Source organism: Cryptomeria japonica, chromosome 11 (genome assembly GCF_030272615.1).
Source record: "Cryptomeria japonica chromosome 11, Sugi_1.0, whole genome shotgun sequence".
Lineage (NCBI taxonomy): Eukaryota > Viridiplantae > Streptophyta > Pinopsida > Cupressales > Cupressaceae > Cryptomeria > Cryptomeria japonica.
In genome coordinates, this window is record NC_081415.1 from 686,094,244 (window position 1) to 686,115,546 (window position 21,303).

Sequence of the window (21,303 nt, forward strand, 5' to 3'; positions counted from 1 at the left end):
AGGGCCTGTGGAAGTTTCTTGTAGCTCAAGAACCCAAAAAGTTTTAATCTGTGCTTCTCCATAAACTAGAATATCCTTACAAGGTGGAGGAGGTGATGTTTCTTCCTCATCTGAAGTATTTAAATGTAAAGGAATTTACTCATTATCATTATGCAATCTAATAGCTACATGCACAATGATACTCAATTGTATGAATTTGTATTGAAACATTATTACAATTTATATTTGAATAATGTTTATTTTGAGCATAATGGTAATGTTATTATCTCTTTCTTAACATAATGGAGAAATAATTATGGTGTGGCGGTTCCACACAAAGAATGTTTGTAAGCCTTAACTAGTCAGTTACCTATTACTGCAGATACTTAACTTGTGAGTCCCATCTCACTGTGGTTTTTACCATTTAGGTTTTCCACGTATAAACACTTGTGTTATGGTGGATGTTTTAATTATATTGGATGTAACAACCAATATAAGGTCTACAAGCATTCTCACTTGGGATATCATAATAAACTTATCAATTAGAAACTTTGATCACAAACAAGTATACATGAATTAAATGAGTAAATGGAAACAACATTTTTAAATATGTAAATATTCACAAGATTTTTAGGTGTACAAAAATCATTGATTCTGATATCCATGGCATCAAAAACTGAATCACATTCCCACTCATGTGAGTTTGTCTCAGAATCATTCTCTAGCATCCAATTATTGTACCAAGATGGGATGTCTTTTGAATTGAATAGTGCATTAGTTACTAGCTTGTGTACTTTTGGAGGTGGGATTGTTGGTGTTGTAGATATAGTCAAGGATTGCATCCTTGGAGTAAGTGGTTGATGCATAGATTTGTTGGGTTTTCCTTTGAATCGAAGCTTATGAAGAGATTCTTTTTCAAAACCTACTCCAGTTTTATCTCTTGGTTTCAACTCAAGTTGTAAGGGATCTTGTCATCCTTTATTACAAGGTCCCAAAGCAATATGGCCATCATACCCCATTCTTTGCATTATAGTGAAGCCTTTGCCATATTTTTTATGGTGTGCTTCTCATGTGGTCGTTGTTATTCTTATTTACTACATTATTCATAGTTTACCAGTACACAGTTTTAATATGTTTTTCATGTTTTAAGCAAAGTAAATTTATAAACCGGTCAGATACTGATTCACCCCCCCCTCTTAGTATCTTTGGGAATCCTAACAATTGGTATCACAGCCTGGTCCTCTATTTTCAAAAGCCTAACAGCTTGAGGAAGATCTTGTCACCAGTAGAGATGGAAAACTTGAGAAAACAATTGGAAATAGCTCTTTCAGACTATGATGCAAAAAAGGTGAAAAATATCAAACTTGAAGATGATCTAAAAGCTGCTCAGGATATTATTCAAGCACTTCAAGAGAATTTTATTATTGCAAGGAACAAGAGAAGAGAACTTTGTGAAAGTATGCAGAATGAGAATGATGAAAAGGAAACTCTTAATGATCTGGTAAACAAGCTAAGACAAGAGATCAATACAACATAGAATGAGATGTAGGATATGACTATGAGATTTTGTAAAGAAATTGAAGATAGAAAGAAGAATGAAGAAGACTTGGTTAGAAGACTAAATGATGCTGGAAATGAAAACACAAGACTCAGTCATGAAAATCATATGTTGAAGACAGATCTAATGCACACACAAAATAACAAAATTGAACTCATAAGACGGAAAGGAATCTTGGACAGTGAACTAACTGCTGCAAATCATCACAAGGAGAAATTCAAGAAAAGTTTAGAAGAACTTGGTGACATGCTGAAGAATCAAAATCCTAATGGTGATACAAATGGCCTTGTCTTTGAAGTTGGTGAAAGCTTTGGTACTGCAAACAATCATGGTCATAACAAACCAGTAAGACAACCTACTGCTTACAAATTTAATGGAAAATACTTTAACTGTAACAAGTATGGTCATAGAGAAAATCAGTGTAGATCTAGAAATTATCAGAACACTAATACACCCACCGGTCAATGTTCTAAATGCAACAAAGTTGGTCATAATTCAGAAAATTGTAGAATGAATGTGAGATATTATGTTTGTGGAAGATTTGGACACTTATCTAATCAATGCAGAACACATACCGGCATAGGATATGGGAAATCTATTCAGAAGAACAATGTGACTTGTTATACCTATAACAAGATTGGACATATTGCTAAATTTTGTAGAAGCAAGTCCTCACTAGCAAATAACAAAGGTCCTAGTTTGAAAGGTAAAGAAAAAGTTGAAGAGGTAAAGCAAGAATTCTCAAAACAATGGATCAAAAAGTCAAATCAGAATGTTGATGTGATTACTCCTCCACTGGCAGAAAGAGTAACACTCCATCGATAGGAGACTCTTCATCTAACTAAAGAAAATTCTTTTGGGGGTTTATCAACAAAATGAAAAACATGCTATTATTCCCTTGGTTGATGGTGAGAAGTTGAAATTACTTCTATACTGGTAGATGACTTAAGTTGTGACTTAACCGACAAGAATTAAATGTGGTAGTTGGCAAAAAATAACATTATAAAGCAAGTGTTTTGGCTCCTTTTTCATTCACCGAGCATTCAAATCTTTGAGAGCGCGAAAATTCCCGAGTGAAGCTACTCCAAGCAAAGAAGTGAAGCAATCCATCAAAGCATTCATCCCTAAGGAAGATTGAGGTATTTATAGCTATGGCATCTTCATCCACTCCTGAATTTATTGCAAACCCTACTGTTGTTGAAGTTGTTAAGCCACCTAGACCCGTTTTTCAGCTAGTTCCCGAAATTGCTAAGAAAGATGATAGCATAGGTGCATTCTCTCAAATCCCTAAAGGAGTAATATATGTTGAAGACCCTAGAATGTATATACATTGTCATATTGATGAACTAGGTGATGATGAAATTAAAAATATGTATAAGACTGTAATTTGTGATGAATCCAGAAATGTCAAACCTGAACATAAGATAGTAGAAACCCTAGGTTTCACTAAAATTCTTAGTATCCCAGATTTTCCCAAGGATATCATAAGGATTGTGTTAAGTAGAGTACATGGTGAATTTTTCTGGTTAGACTCTATTCATAAAATCACAAAAGCAATAAAAGTTGTAATAGGGTTACCCTCCACCGGTAACATACCGGACAAAATTAAGGTCTCAAATGACTTACTGACAAACCTAACTAGTACAAAATTTGATAAGAGATCTCTAAGGGTAAATGATGTGAAGGATACAAATATTAGATTTATTATTATGATCTTAGGTTATAAGGCTACACATGCAAATAGGTTAAACTCAGTTTCTAGCCTATGTATTAAGAGTGCCTATGATATGGTCAATGATAATGCAAGGATAGACATATGTGAATGGCTTAAAGATGAGTGGATAGAAAATTTGGGAAAGATCAAAAGAGACAAAAAGGGGATATTCAAATTTGGAAACTTACTTGTTTGTCTGATGCTATACATAACCAAACAAGTACTCGGTATTGGTGCTAGAGATTTTGGATTTGATATACTGGTAGGAAAACAACTATCAGATATATTGAACAATATGGGAGAGAAAAGGGAGAAAAACATAAATGAGCATTTTCAAGTATTGAAGGCTCGAATGAAGACCAGAGTAAGACTATCACAAGCTATTGTGGATAAGTATGAAAAGGAAATCTGTTTTGTGATCAAGAAAGATGAAATTTGGATGGAGGCAGTTATCCCTAAAACCATCTGGGTAACTGAAATGGGCTATGAGACAGATCATAACATCATAGAAACTTATGCAAAAGCCCTCCTTGAAGCTCCTAAGGAACCGAAAGAGAAAGTATTTGGTAGTGCAGAAACAATTGAGAGCACTATACAATCAAGGAAAAGAGTTAAGAAGGTAGAAGAAACCATTAGAAAAGGAACCCGACAGGTAAAGGCAATCAAGGAATATGTGCTAAAACAAACTATTATAACTAAAAGTGAGTTGGAAGCACTTCAACCAGAAACTCACCTTTCACCAGTTGGAACTTCTTCAGAAAGTGGCATACCTACTGTATTCAAGAGAGTTGAGAGGAAAAGAAAACCTTCACCAGTACCTTCTCTTACATCTAGAAGGACAAGACAGAAGCAACAGACAGTAAGGCCTCCAGCAAAGAAGATGACTCCTAAGAAGAAGGTGAAACAAACTATTGCCCCCATTGACAAACTTCTTAGAGAAATTAAAGAGGATGGTAAGCTGAAGAATATCAATAAAATATACACTACACTATCACCTAATGATAAGGAAAGTATAGAGAACAGTGTAATTTTACACTTAGATATATACAAGAAATTCTTAATGGAAGTTGTTGATGAAATTCCAAATGACTTGTATAGGAGATTAGAAGCTAGAAGATTATCTATTGTTGAACTAGATAAAAAGATTAAGATTGAAAAATTACTGGCAGTGCATCCAGTTAACTCACTTGATGAAATAGACAAATTAATCAGTGAGGCCAACCGGATAGTGTTTTCTACTGCTCACTGGCATGTAGCATTAATGGTAGGCAGAATAAAGGAAGTTTCTAAGGAAACTGCTGATGGATGGGATATTTTCTTTGTGGAGAAAGAAAAAGAGGGAGAATTACTCAGACCTAAAACTATCAAAGTATATCAAAAGGACAGAGACAAGTGTAAAGACAAGGTAGGTGGACCATCAAGTTTAAAAATAACTGACAATATACCCCCACCTCCTTCAGGTTTTCCACCTGTAGATATCACTGAAAATCAACTGACCACTGAGAGTATGGAGACTCCGGTAGAAGATACAAACCTTGAATCAGAAATTATGTATACAGTAAATATAGATACTCAGGAAGTTAATGTCGTGGTTGACAGAGAGACCATTGAGGATAAGGAGAAAGATGTGACCACTGAGTCACAGGCTGCTAAGGTTGAGTTAAACATAGAAAAACCTACACAGGCAGAGCAACCGGCAAAGGATACCACTAAGAAACTAGTAGATACAATAGATAAACCATATGAAGAATTGGCTAAGCAAAGTTCAGAGGCACAAACTGAGGAACCGACAACTGAAAGCCCTGAAAAACCGTCTGAGACACAATTGAAGAAACCCAAACTGGTATAGGTTGAAGCAGGTACAGACAAAGACACTGCCACCTGGCCAAACTAAAAAGCCTAAACCTTTGTTTGTGGAAATGCAAACACAGATAGACCTACCAGAGGTCGAACAAAGCAAGGAAATGACCACAACCAGTAGCATGGCTATTGTAAAAACTGTTGGACAAACATCTGGTACAAAATTTAGACCTACTAATGTAACTGAGGTCTTACTAGATTTAGTAAAGAAGATCATGGAATGCAATGCACAAGCCTATAAGGCTATTGATGATACTATACCAATTCTTAAATTGATAGCACCAAAGTGCAGTGTTGAGAATAAAGATTATTTAGGTCAACTAGACACATTGTCTAAGTTTATCACCGACAACCTACTAACTGTTGATCAAATAAATGAGGATACATTTAAGGAGAGAATGATAAAAGAAAAAGAGAAATTCTTTGATGATATTGTAAAGAAAAAAAAGGAAGAAATGGAGACCCTTTTACTGGAACTTGGAGAAATAATCTATGACTTCAAGAAACTGTACAGGGATAATTGCAAAACAAATGTCTTAACAAAGGATCTTGACAAAGAGATCAGCAAAACTCAAGAGAAGATAAATAATACTACTAACAATTTGATTGGAACATCAGATTCATTTTTCAAATTAGAAAAGAAAATTGCAGAGCAGGAAGAGAAAATCAAGAAATTAGAGAAAGACAAACAGGGAATAAAGGATAAGGCAAAGGACTTAAAATGCAGACTTAGTCCAAGACTAGAGTATCTTGTCTCTTTGAGAAAAGAAATATCTGAGGCTCTAGTTCCCAAACCGAAGACACTAGAAGAGAAAATGCACATATTCACCAGTACAGTGCAGAGAACACAAGAGGCAATAAAAGATTGCAAAACATTCAGCAATGGCATAAATTTAGTATTGACAGATATCTTTCAAATTGTAACCCACCAGTTACAAGAATCCAGGCAGGACTCCACTGACAACTAATGACAACCTTTGTCATTGATGTCAAAGCGGGAGTAATGGGATGAGAAAAATGGTCAGAAGGAAGGGACTTCATCTACTTAGGGGGAGCATACAGTTTTGAGCATAAGACAATTTTGGCAGACTATTTTTGGATATCATTTTGGAGACTTTTTTATTTTTCTCATGTGTTGCCATCAATGCCAAAGGGGGAGATTGTTGGCAAATGCACACTCCAATGAGAAAATTATAGGTGATTGAAGTTTTTGTCATTGATGGAAACCTTGCAATCATATGATACCGGCAAGATAAGAAACTGGCACCGACACCGACAGACAAACTCTACACCAGCACACAGAACACTAGTAGTGAAAGGAAAAACACAGGCACCTTGGTCGACCTCAATTTTGGTTGAAATGTATTTTATAATTAATTGTAAAATCATTGTAAGCCGACATGGCGATTTGTAATATGACTCATATATGTATGAGATCATTTTCTAATAGGAAATAGATGTGATACGATGAGAGATAAGCAGACCTAATTTGTGAATTATAGGTTAAGGGATTATGTATGTAGCAGAGCTTAAACCGGTATTGGATCTGGCATATCAGATGCTAATCTAAAGTAGTATAAGACATTGGATTAATATAATCCATTTTTGTAAGTCAGTGTGACTTCTTTTGTAACTGAGCACTGAGCTCTAGGCACTTGGCCTTCCTGCATGTGTAGGCCCCTATTGTAAGAGTAATATTCCCTTATTAGCCAGTAAGCAAATATTATGGGTCACAAATCCCATCGATTTTTTTCCCACACCGGGTTTCCTCGTTAAAATACTGTGTTATGGTGTGCTTCTCATGTGGTTGTTGTTATTCTTGTTGTTATTCCTATTTTAAGCCAATTAAATTTATAAACTGATCAGATACTGATTCACCCCCCCCCTCTCAATATCTTTGGGAATCCTAACATGCCCAACACAAAAGAGTTGGCTAAGATTATATTCACCTGGACCTTCCTCAACCATTTTCATTTTCAATTTCTCCTGCTTTGGTGTAGGGGTTGTTAAGTTGGAAAGAGAGGCTAGATTAACATATGATGAGGAAGGGATAGCTTCTTTGTTGTTAGGTATGGTGATCTCTAGCTAATGGTGAATATTATTACAATATGCAAATGGATTAGCATCACCGAGGATTGTAATTTCTACCCCATTATGTGGAAACTTGATACATTGGTGATAGGATGGAACGGATTGCATGACATGCATCTTGTTGGTATTTTGGTATGGTTTTGTCATTGATGTCAACACCTATCAACACTTATCAACTCTGGCACTTTGGAGAAATGATTATGTTCACCGAAAAGAAAGTGACTTATGCACATTCACCGGTATCTGGTACACCGGCATGATATATTGTTCACCAACACTTGGGATGACATGGAAAACATCTAGTTATGTCAAAGACATCATTTGGACACTTTATCTTGGAGATATGTTCATTAGTATATTTGTGTTTGCATATTTATTGTTACTGGCAAACAAGTCCAGGTTATGCATCGACAGGCTTATCTTTTCTAGATTAGCATGACATGCTTTGGAGATGATTTTGTTGTTATTGTAAATGCATTAAGCCGACATGTTGAATTGGATATTGCATTAGTTATTGATTTACTTGTAAATTGATTTTATTGTAATATGTTTTAGAGCCGACCTACTAAAATTGGTCTTAGGTTATGGTATATATGTAAGATCTTATTTGTAAGATCGATAGGTGATTGGAAAAAAGAATTATAAGAATATATATGCAAGAATAAGTAGAGCTATACATGCAGACATCATTTGAAGGTGAAGCAAGGTTTTTGTGAAGGCATATCAGAACTGAACCGGTACTGAATCTAGCATATGAAGATGCTATTTTGAGCAGTACATTATTATTGGATTTAACCATCCAATTGTAGTCAGTGTGACTCCTATTTGTGTTTGAGCAGTGAGCTCTAAGCGCTTGGCCTTTCTGCATGTGCAAACCCCATTTGTATACACATACTATCTGCAGTAGTATCATCTGATTGTGGGTAAGGTTTCCCACTATGGTTTTTCCCCTTACAGGGTTTCCACGTACAAATATTGGTATTATGTGTAGTGGATGATATTGTCTTTCAATTTCATGCATTAATCTTTATCGATACTGTAATTAACCAATAAACCGTCTACTGACATAAAATCTAATTTACCAGTATTAAGCATTAAGATTGGTTAAGTTGTTTTTACTTTGAATTATTTGACAACTAATTCACACCCCCCTCCCTCTCAGTTGTCTCTGGGACCTAACAATTGGTATCAAAGCCGAGTCCTCTTTTTGCAGAAGCTCAACATCTTGAGGAGATCCAATGTCTACTAACTATTTCAGGAAGGATGATCCTAAACTTGATGGAATCAACTATGGAATATGGAAGATCAAAATGGAGACATGTCTAAATTGCATTGGAAAGGACATCTGGGATGTTACAAAGAATGGCTACATTGCTCCTACTCAAAGTCATCCTAATCTGCCTACCTTAGGAAAAGATGAAGAAAATGATTGCAAGGCAAGAGAAGCACTTTTGAGCGCATTATCAGATCAGAAAATCATGGGATTATCAGATAGATCAACTACTAAAGCTATTTGGGATCATTTGGAAAGATTGAATGAAGGAGATTCTATAGTCAAAATTGCAAAACTTGAAAGCTTCCGGGTCAGGTATGAAAATCTCAAAATGGAAGAAGATGAAAGGATTTCTACTTTTATGGAAAGAGTAAATGAAATTGTTTTGGGTATTAAATGTTGTGGAGGAACCTTAAGTCAAGATGAAATTGTGTCAAAAGTTTTTAGAGGATTGCCACCGGCATATAAAATGAAAGTTACTACTATAAATGAATTGATAACAATGCTTAATACATCAGTAACTAGGGATACATTAATTGGAAAACTTTTAGCTTTTGAAATTGAGGAATTTGGTCATGTTGCTACTATAAAGACAAATTTAGCCTTTAAAGAATCAACATCATCTACACCATCTTTTGACAAATCAGATTGGAAAACCTTTTATGTAAGAGAACTAGAGGAAAGCAGGAGAGAAATGAAGAACTTGAAGAACTTGAAGCACTTTTTGTAAGGAAAATGCTTAAAGGTCTAGTTGGAAGAAATTATGAAGGTAAAGCACCCTTTAAATGATTTAACTGTAATAAGATTGGTCATATGGCTTCAAGATGCCCTGACAGACATGCTAGACTAAGAGAAGAAGCTAGAAGGACATACAAGCCTAATGCTGAATATCAAAGATATAGATTTAAGAAGAATAAAGATAAATCTTGCTATCTTGCTGATGAAGGAGTCACTGATGATTCTGATGAAGATCCGAGAGACAATGGATGGGTTTTTGTTGCTATAACAGAAGATCAACTGGCACCTACTGTTCAACCAGTAGAGCAGGCCCTAGTAGCTAAAGTTGAAGTTAAGGATGAATGGATCATTGATTCAGGATGTTCACATCATATGACTGGTGATAAAGGTAAATTCTTGAACTTTCAAGAATATAATGGAGGTTTGGTAAGATTTGGAGATGATAAATCTTGTTTGATCAAAGGAAAAGGTACTATATCTCTTGATGGTAAGCATAATACTGACAATGTTTACTATGTAGAAGGTTTAAAGCACAATCTTTTAAGTGTTGGTCAATTAGTTGAGAAAGGATTTTAGTTAAAATTCAAGAATGGAAAATGCAAAATTATGAATAGAACTAGTTTGGAAATTGCAACCGGTAATCAAACTAAGGGAAACATCTTTCATTTAAATAACAATGAAAAGACATGCTTGATTGCACACATTGATGAAAGTTGGCTATGGCATAAGAGACTCTGTCATGTAAATTTTGTTTGCATGGTAAAAATTAGTACTAGTAAGGCAGTTAGAGATTTACCTAAGATTGTTAAACCTCACAATCCGGTATGTAAGGAATGTCAATTTGGAAAACAAGTTAGAGCATCTTGTAAAATTATTCTAGAAAAATCCAATAATGCTCTTGACTTAATTCACACTGATTTATGTGGTCCAGCTAGAACTAAAACCTTACAAGTTGATAGATATTTCATGCTAATCATTGATGACTATTATAGAATGTGTTAGGTTACTTTTCTCAGAGAAAAATTAGAAGCACTTGGGAAGTTCAAACTATTCAAAGCAATGGTAGAAAATGAAACCAATAAGAAAATCAAATGTTGAGATCAGATCAAGGAGGTGAATTCACATCTAAGGAATTTAATACATTTTGTGAAGTGAATGGAATCAAAAGACAATTATCAGCACCCCAGACACCATAACAAAATGGAGTTGTAGAAAGGAAAAACAGAACTATCTTGGACGCAGCTAGAAGTATGTTATCTGAAGCAAATCTACCACATGTATATTGGAGAGAGGTAGTAAGAACAACGGTCTATACATTCAAAAAATTTAACATCAAAGGTGAAACTGGTAAGACCCCTCATGAACTATGGTTTGGTATTACTCCTACTCTTAAATATTTTAGAATATTTGGAAGTAAATGCTACATTAGAAGAGATGAGTATATTTGAAAATTTGATCCTAGAAGTGATGAAGGAATATTTCTTGGTTATTCATCTAAGAGCAAAGCATATAGATATTTTAACAAGAGATTGCAGAAAATTGTTGAGAGTATAAATGTGAAGATTGATGAATAGTTTAGAGGAACTTCAAGGTATATGGACTCTAAACCGGCAATAGAGATACTGACAAATGAACCTACATTGAATCCACTGGTACAAAATGAAGATCCAATTACCCCGGTATCATCTGAAAATTCCCATGTAACTAAGGAACAACAGCAAATGAAGACACCCCGGTATGTAAGATTGAACCACTCTGAAAATCAGATAATTGGGAACAAGTATCAAGGAGTTATGACAAGAGGAAAACTGGAAAATGAAGAGGTATGTCTTATTTTTCAAATTCAACCATCATCAATTAATGAGGTATGTGAAGATAAACACTAGATTAAAGCTATGGAAGAGGAACTAGAACAAATTGAGAAGAATAACACTTGGACATTAGTTCCCCGGCCTAAAGACAAAAATGTGATTGGAACAAAATGGGTATTCGGAAATAAACTTAATGAAGATGGGAAGGTAATCACAAATAAAGAAAGACTAGTGTGTAAGGGATATTCTCAGAAAGAAGGAATTGATTATAATGAAACCTTTGCACCGGTAGCTAGAATTGAGGCAGACAGATTATTCTTGGCTTTTGCAGCACACAAGAACTACAAAGTTTATCAAATGGATATTAAATGTGCATTTCTAAATGGAGATCTTGAAGAAGAAGTTTACATAGAGCAACCTGATGGATTTTCTTTGACAAATAACAAAGATATGGTTTGCAGGCTAAGGAAAGCTTTGTATGGGTTGAAGCAAGCTCCAAGAGCTTGGTATGCTAGATTGGATAAATATCTTTTGAAGATTGGTTTTTCTAAAGGTAATGCTGATAGCAACTTATACTATAAAGTGACTAATGATGACATCTTGGTTATAGAAGTTTTTGTTGATGATATAATCTTTGGAGGAGAAGATGGATTATGTAAAGACTTTTCTATTGAAATGCAACATGAATTTGAAATGTCTATGATTGGAGAGATAAAATTCTTTTTAGGATTGCAGATTTCACAGACTGGTAAAGGTATATTCTTGAGTCAATCCATGTACCTGAAGGAGTTACTAAAGAAATTTGGGATGGATAACTCTAAACTAGTAAGCACACCTATGACTACAAATGACAAATTATCACTCAGGGATGAATCTACACTTGTTAATCCAACTAGGTACAAATCTATGATAGGAGGCCTACTGTATTTGACACAAACAAGACCTGATATTATGAATGCAGTATGTATTATTTCAATATTTTAGAGTAATCCTCAAGAAAATCATGAATCATTAGTAAAAAGGATTTTTCGGTACTTACAAGGCACTACAAATCTTGGTTTATGGTATCCTAGAAATGAAAACTTTGAATTATGTGCATACACGGATGCAAATTGGGTAGGAGATGTGGATAATAGAAAAAACACCACCAGCGGAGCATTTTTTCTTGGAAACAGATTAATTTCTTGGTTGAGTAAGAAATAAAGCTGCACATCTTTATCAATAGCAAAATTAGAATATGTTGTAGCAGCAACTAACTATACACAGGTCTTATGGCTTACGCAAATGTTGAAGGACATAAAGGTAAAATGAAAGGAACCTATAACTATCTATTGTGATAACACTACAACAATTGATATATCTAAGAATCCGGGACTACATTCTAAAACTAAACATGTTTCTATTAAACTGAATTTTCTAAAGGAGAATGTTGAAGAAAAAGAAGTAAAACTAGTTTATGTGAATACCAAAGAGTAGATTGTAGATATTTTCACTAAGCCTTTGCCTAAGGAAACTTTTGAATATCTCAGAAAGTAGCTTGGGGTCATACCTGCACCGGTAGAGACTTAGATAGTTGATGTTTGTCATCAACCGACAAAACTAATAGATAAATCTTTAATTCTAGCTTTGATGAGGAGAGCTACTTCTCAGGGGGAGTAGTTGGCATACTGAATTGGTTGGTATTTTGTACTACTTTGGCATTTGATGTCAAAGGGGGAGAGATTGATATGGAAAAACACAAGGAGAACACTGTTACTTTGGGAGAGACTGATTACTCTCTGTATCTAAATTTTGATTCCTGTTATGATCTCTTTTTTGGGAGATTATTGGTTTATTGGTTTTTGGCATTTCTATTTTGGCACTTTGATGGTTTTTCCATCTTGTGCTGCCATCAATGCCAAAGGGGGATATTGTTGGTATTTTGGTATGGTTTTGTCATTGACGTTAACACCTATCAACACTTATCAACTCTGGCACTTTGGAGAAATGATTATGTTCACCAACAAGCAAATGACTTATGCATAGTCACCGGTATCTGGTACACCGATAGGATATATTGTTCATCGGCACTTGGGATGACATGGAAAACATCTAGTTATGTCGAAGACATCGTTTGGACCCTTTATCTTGGAGATATGTTCATTGGTATATTCGTGTTTGCATATTTGTTGTTACCGACAAATAGGTCCAGGTTATGCACTAGCAGGCTTGTCTTTTCTAGATCAGTAAGGCACGCTTTGGAGATGATTTTATTGTTATTGTAAATGCATTAAGCCAACATGTTGAATCGGATATTGCATCAGTCATTGATTTACTTGTAAATTGATTTTATTGTAATATATTTTAGAGCCGACCTACTAAAATTGGTCTTAGGTTATGGTATATGTGTAAAATCTTATTTGTAAGATCGATAGGTGATTGGGAAAAAGAATTCTAAGAAGATATATGCGAGAATAAGAAGAGTTATACATGCAGACATCATTTGAAGGTGAAGCAAGGTTTTTATGAAGGCATATCAGAACTGAACTGGTACTGAATCCAGCATATGAAGATGTTATTTTGAGAAGTACATTATTATTAGATTTAACCATCCAATTGTAGTCAGTGTGACTCCTATTTGTGTTTGAGCAGTGAGCTCTAGGCACTTGGCCTTTCTACATGTGCAGACCCCATTTACATACACATACTATCTGCAGTAGTATCATTTTATTGTGGGTAAGGTTTCCCACCGTGGTTTTTCCCCTTATAGGGTTTCCATGTACAAATATTGGTATTATGTGTAGTGGATGATATTGTCTTTTTGTTTCATGCATTAATCTTTACCGGTACTGTAATTAACTAATAAACTATCTACCGGCATAAAATATGATTTACCGGTATTAAGCATTAAGGTTGGTTAAGTTGTTTTTACTTTGAATTATTTGACAACTGATTCACACCCCCCCCCTCTCAATTGTCTCTGGGACCTAAAATATCCAAGGTATTCCTAAAAAGTGATCGTATGGCAAAGGAAGGTCTGGAACTTGGCAAACTACATGTTTCACCACTGGTCCAACCTTGATAGGTTATATAATAGCTCCTATGGAAGAATGTTTACATCATCATATGCTTTGATGGTTATTTTTTGCTGACATCCATTGATTCTACTACATAACGCAATGTTGTGACTAATTGCAAGGTGCATATGTTTAAGCTGACTGCATTGTCAATCAAGACTTTCTTGATTCTATGTTGGTTTACGAATCCTTCAATATGGGGAGGCATTGTGGGGCTTTTGGAAGGATGTGTTGTCACTTTTGGTAAAAGTGAGACATGGTGATGACTTTAGACTACCAACCATGGCTTGAAACTGATCCATGTTGAGGTTGGCGGGGATGAACACTTATTGGAGAGCTTGATCCAAGATTGTTTTATGTGAGGGTGATCAGCATAAAAGCTCTAATATGGAGATGAGGACTTGCGTCTTATCCAATTTCTCTACAAGACTATATTGTTTGGGGAGGGGTGTTGTTTCTTGTGGTACCACTTGAATAGTAATCTTTCTACCACGCGTAATAACGTTGCATGTAGGATTTGGATCTTTAATGGTAAGAGTTGCAACTTATTCATCCGCATCAAAAAGGTGATTCACAGCATAATTGTATGTGGCTTGTGTGTAATTGGTTGTGGTATATGTGTTTCTCCCTGAGGTGGAAGGACCCCTTTGATCATGTGATGGAAGTTGATTCTTGAACATTAAGTGATCATCATTGGATTTTTTTGTGTCATGTCCCTCAATTTTGATTTCTCCTCTATCAATAAGATCATGAACAAGATCTTTTAACCAACGACAATTGCTTGTTTTATGCCCTCTTCCTTGGTGAAATTTAGAATATTCATGATCTCATCACCATGGCGGCTTGACCTTAGGCTCATAATTGAATGTTTTTGGTAAGGTCACAAGATTGGAGGATATTAATTGGTGTGAGATTGATTCAATAGGTTCCCCAAAGGGTGTATATGTGCGTTTTGGCTTGTAGTTTTGTTTATTTTGTTTTGCTTCCTCTTGTTGTGTATGGCAACCTTGATTTTGTGGATTATTGATGGTGTTGTTGTTAGGAGGGGGGTTTTGTCCTGCAAACCTGACCACAGGCTATGCAATTTTCATTGTTCTTGCATCCACTATCTCATCATTGACAACGTTCTTGTTTTTGTTCCAAAATTTTGGTTTGTCTCTATTATAGTGTGTATGAGGACCATCTTTGTTTTCATTATAAATTTTGATAAGTCCCTTTTTAATGAGGGCTATTTCACATTTGAGCCCTTGAGTGATCATTCCTTTAAAGGATTTTGTGCCCTTCATGTCCAAATGAAATTCCATTTCATCATTTAAGTTGGAATGAATATTTCCACTGATTCTTACTCAGGTAGATGAAGGGAGCATCTACTAGACAGATGTGTCCACCATTGTAAGAAAGTTGAGAACAACTCCCCTAGTTTTTGTTTTGTGTTGCACAAATCTGCCATGGTGACATCACGTTCTATGTTGTGTGCATAATGAGCGATGAATTTTCGGACTAGTTATTCAAATGTTCTAATACCACCTTGCAGTCATGAAAACCATTGTGTGGTTGTGCCTCCCAAACTTTGAGGAAAGAGGCGCATTAGGTATGTGTCCTCATAGGCCACCTCTAAGAAAGTGAAGTGAAATTCTTGCACATAATCCCTAGGATCTTCTTTACCTCTATACTTTTCAAATTTGGGTGTTTCGAACCCTCGTGGAAAATTTGGCATAAGCCTGTTCCTATCAAATGGATAGGGACAAATGTCATTAAGTGAGAATCAATTGGTCTTCACACCACTGTTTAGTTGTTGGGAGAGATTTTCTACTTGTTTCCTCAACACGTCTATTTTTGAAGGAGGAGGAGGAGGTGGTGGAGTATTCCCTTGATGATTAGGGTCATAACGGAAGTATTCTCTACCTCCTCCACCATCTTGATGGCTATGTTGCTCGGAGGTTTGTCTTAATTGTTTTGTGTCAAAATTGGAGGGAAGTTTGGCTTCCTCTTGAGCAAGTCTCAAGAAATGAGCATTGGCATTGTTTCTAAGAATTTCATCAAAGAGTGTTGAATTTTAGATTATGTTGTGCTCTTTCTATATCTTCTAGAGTTGGAGTGTTGAGCTCTTCATCATTAGTGCCTCCTCCAAAGACCTCATTGTTTCTAAGAATTTCATCAAAGAGTGTTGAATTTTAGATTATGTTGTGCTCTTTCTATATCTTCTAGAGTTGGAGTGTTGAGCTCTTCATCATTAGTGCCTCCTCCAAAGACCTCATGAAAATCGTTGAGGTTTTCTTCCTCCTCTTCAATTTCTAGTTGTCGATTTCTCATTGATCTTGTTTGAGACATGGTTTTAAAAGTTGATGTTTATAAAAATGACTATGATATTATGATGAAATTTTTAATGGGATACAAGTTTTGTAAATTGTTTGGGGGAAGATAGATCTTTAATACTGAAGGTTGGATGTCAATAGAGTTCTTTGTGAATTTCTTTTGTGTTTGTTTTTTTCAACAATTTGATGCAATGAGGTATAGCAAGGTTTGAGATGTGTTACAATCCAAGCTACCTAGTAATGAGAGGATGTACTCATAAACTAGTTTTAACCTATCTAGTTCTGTAGAAATATCTCTTAGGATGATTGATCCTAGATGTAGAGACACCTTAAAAATGATTTGTTGGTTTGTTTTAAGCAATATCTGAAAGGACTAAGGACAAGACCTATTTGTGTTGAGAGTTGAGTAAATTTGTGATGTTTGGATGTGAAAGTGGATAGAATATGTGTCTTAATAAAATCCTTCTATTATGAAGGGAGTTTCTACTTCTTCCTCTCTTACAGGGGTTGGTGGTTCCTCTCGAGCTTCATTGTATGTGATACATATTTGAGGAAAGAAAGAAAGACTGATCTTGCCCCCTTTGTTCTTGTGATAATCAAAATCTCTATAATAAATGGAACCTCTATTGGTACAAGTGCATATGATGCAAGAATACTCTATGTGAGAGAAATATTTGTCTATTGATATAGAAAAATTTCCTTTTCCTGATAAAAGCCTTTGAACCAATTTGTCTCTTCAATTTGGTATTTTGATGAAGATTTATTTTTCTCAAGATATGAGTGATGGTCATACAAACTGATACTTTATTTCACTTGTTGATGTTGTTTTGTTTATCAATGTTGATGTAGATTTGTTAGATGGATACTTTGTTTCAATTTTTAAAAATCCTTTGACAAGAAAACACAACAAACACACACACACACAATAATCTCACCCCTTAATAAAGGCACAACAGGTGTGGGTATAAATCAACCCAATCATGAACTTTTTGACCCTTTATAAATGTATGTTATGTTCCCAAAGTCTAAAGTCAGCCCAAATTTTTACTAGTCTAAAACAAGACGAAGACAACTCAAACACTTTTTATCCCTAAGGTCATGGTCATTTTCGATATTTTTCAGCCTACATCTTCATACTTCTTTGACTTTGGTACTACATACCTTATGTATCTCACCATGGTAGGTAAGGATGTCATATACTAAGTCTTGTGTGAACATAATAGATAGATGATCCCTATGATGGGGGAGTCACCACTTTCATCAAGCTACAAGTAACCTTTCAAATAGCCTTGTTTCTAATCAAGGAAATGTGTATGGTGAGTATCTTGGGAGAAAAACCATCTATGCTCTTGCACTGAACTTTTCACAAATATCCTCAATCAATCGAATGGGTGGGCTTCTAAAATAAGAGGTGTCTAGTAATTTTTGATGTCTTTGGATGTAATTTCATTCTTCAGTGATTCACTTAAGAGCCTTTTAACTCATGGTGAGACCCATATGTCCTTTTAGCAAGTTACGCTATAGGAACAACTACACTCAAGGCTACAACTTTGGCTCTCACCTGATTTCTATAGCGGCTGAAAGAATTTACTGTGCAAGGTCATTCCTAAGAGTGATGTGTCTCTTGGTAGGCCTCTCTTAAAAATAGAAAATTTAGAGCATTACTAACACTTTTCTCTTGCACCTGGGACCATGAGAGTCAAGGGAGAGGATAGTATGTGTTAGAAATGGGACCACTCTATAGATTTTCACAAGTGTGCCAAACACAAAAAACACTTGTTCTTTTTAACCTTTTATTGCAATATGATCTATTTGCTATTTGGAGATGTTGCTCAACCAGACATGATGTTATTTTTATTCCACAAAGTAATTTGTTTTCTAACTAGGAAAGTGAAATCCTGGTCAACAAATATGAAAGCACGTTTGCTTAAAAGAAAATCACTTTTGCAAGTAAATGGACAAGTTTGATTGTTCTTTTTAACTTGCAAATAAAAGGTTAATTGTGAATTTTACAATTGCAAGAAATGAAAGGTTGTTGTTCTTTTTAAGCCCAAATTGAAATGTTTTTCCCTAACTTGCAAGAAAGCAAAGTGTTTGATTTGTTGTTCTTTTTACCTTACAATGAGATTCTTTTTAAGCCCAAATGAAGATGTAGTTGATTTTTAGCCCAAAACAAAAGATGAGACTCCTTTTAAACCAAAGGAAAATGAATTCATTTTACCCAAATTGAAAAGCTAGAAATAAATCAAACTCCTAATTCTAACTCCTCCAATCCTACAAGAAATTGTTAGTGATCTGCAAGAAGAAAAGTCAATGAAATGTCAAATCTTTTGGTGGGCTTCCACCAGCCTAAGTTTAATTTTTTGGTTACAATTTTGAGCTCTTTGTTACAAAATCGCTACCCTATGAGAACACAGAAGCACTACTTCAGACAACAACACCAAAATACACACAAAAGTGCAAAACAAATAACAACAACGCTAAAGTATTAATAAAAGTGCTAATTTAAAATATTTGACATAATTAAAAATTGATGACAGAGAACGCAAAAGTGCTAGATTATTACAACATCATTAATTAATGAACAAAAGTGCTAAAAATCTAACAAAAGTGCTAAAACTTTTCTGACAAGGGTGCCAAAATGTGAGAAAAAAGTGCTAAAGCACAACCTATGTGTGAAAATTATAAGAAAGTAACAAAAACAAAAGTCAAACTAAATAATCAAAAGGTTGTGTGTTCGATTCACATCATGTTCACCAAATGATGCACATCAAAAATGCACAAAAGACAATAGACAAGTTTAGATGTTAATATGTTAGTCACAACCAGAATGAAACACAAATGAACTTAAAACCCTTAACATGCATATCAAGAGAGATATAAAGCAAACAACAAGAAGCATACATAAATGAAAAAGTGAAAGAAAATCCCCCAAGATGGTCCCCAAAATGCTCATAGATGCTCCTCCCTTGTTCCTCTCCTCTCCAAGTCCCACATGAGTGTAGCTCTCAGCTTTTAGCACTATCTATGGATGTCCTATGAAGATTCAAGATGATTGTGAAAATGAGAACAAATGCTCATGCAAGTGTAAACAAGTTACTATGAGAAAGCACTTAATTAGTCTATGTAAATTTTAGTAAAATAACAATGCTAATGCTTCTAAATGCTCTCTTAAAAATTACTATAAGTTTGATGTACAAAGACTTCTTATTCTAAAAATGAAGAATAAGAGCTCTATTTATAGGGGAAATAGGGCAATGGATGGTCAAGATTGAGTAATCTTAACAAGGGCTAGGATTGAAAGTTAATCAATCCATGTGATGGCTTTCAACCCAATCCCATGATGACAAATGTCAACATTAGATGGCTTGAGAAGAGAGGAAAGAAGAATTAAATGCTTGAGATGACATGAAGGTTACCTTTGGAGGGTTTGGTTAGGCTTGAGTTAGTGAATAAAGCATTTATCCAATTAATAATGTCTTTATCCAATGGGTAAACTCTTGTGCAAGAGTTAGTGGGGATAACCATGGTCAGAGCAATGAATGCTTGAAGAGACCCATGAGTTAAATGAGGGTTGAGTTAGAGGGAAAGCCTCTAACCATGTGGGTGAGTTGAGTTTAACCATTAATGGTTATGTAAGAGCCATAAATGGTTTAGAAGACTTTAGGGGTTAACTTGTTGAAGGATAAAAAGCCTTTAATGCATTTCAAAGAATTTGAGGTCTTTGAGAAGTGACTTCTCTTTGCTTAGGAATGTGACAATAATTAGGGAGGGGGATTAGGCTAATTTGGAATGGATTAGAAGAATCTAGAAGGGGTTTTAAGAGGCAAGTGGGTTTGGTGGGTGAGAGAAAATAGGATTTTATTTAGAAATAAAATCTATTTATTGGTGCAACTTGCATTTGTAGGAGAATGCAAGTGGGGGGAGTTTAGAGATTTAAATAAATATTTATCTATTTAAATTAGGAAAGGGGTTAATCTAAACAAATATTCTTTATTTATTTAATTAATTGTTAGAGTATGGTTTAATGAATTAATTTAAATAAATTGAATAATTTATTTAATTAATAGAAGAAGAGGTTTAAGATGAATTAATTAAATATCAATTTAATTAACTATTGATTGATGGTTAAACAATCAAATAAATATTAAATATTCATTTAATTAAGTGGATAGATTTATGTGTCTACAAGGACTATGGATGACCAAGAAGGAATATGAGATGGAACGAATCTAGTGTTGTCTTGCAATGTCCAAAAGTGTAAGTCCAAGATAACTATGATCTAAAGTAAGGTGTAGGTTCCAAAGAAAAGTAGATCTCTTGATGAGGTAAGCTAACTTTGACTAAAGAAATCCAAATGGAACACAAGATGATAGATCTGATGTGGGAACCACCTAGTGATATGTTGTAGTATGATTGCAAAATATGATGAGGACTACTAAGCAACCTTTTGACTCTAGTTTGAAAAGTCTAAATGAGGGCTGCAAATGACTGAAAATGTGTTAAAAAACCATGATAAAGATTGGTTGACTAAAAATGAAGCCTCAAGGGAAGTTTTCTTAGAAGCTCTTTGATCTCAGAACACAGATGCATCATGAGTTCATAGATGCTGAAATAACCCACTTATATGCAGTTTCACATTTCACAAACACAATTTCCACTGTTAATGATGCAATCTTAGTTTAAATACAGAAATATTATTTTGTTATGCACAAACATGGTTTCATTTCACAAAGGATATTTCATCCAACAAATATGAAGTTTAATTACCTGTTGACGGATTTTTTAAGTCTCATATGCAAATATAGATACATGGTGTTGTTCTAGGCAGACAAGATTTTAAGTCTCAAAAACATGCAAAGAACAGACACAGATGCAGCCAAAAAGGTCAAATATGTGTTGATATCA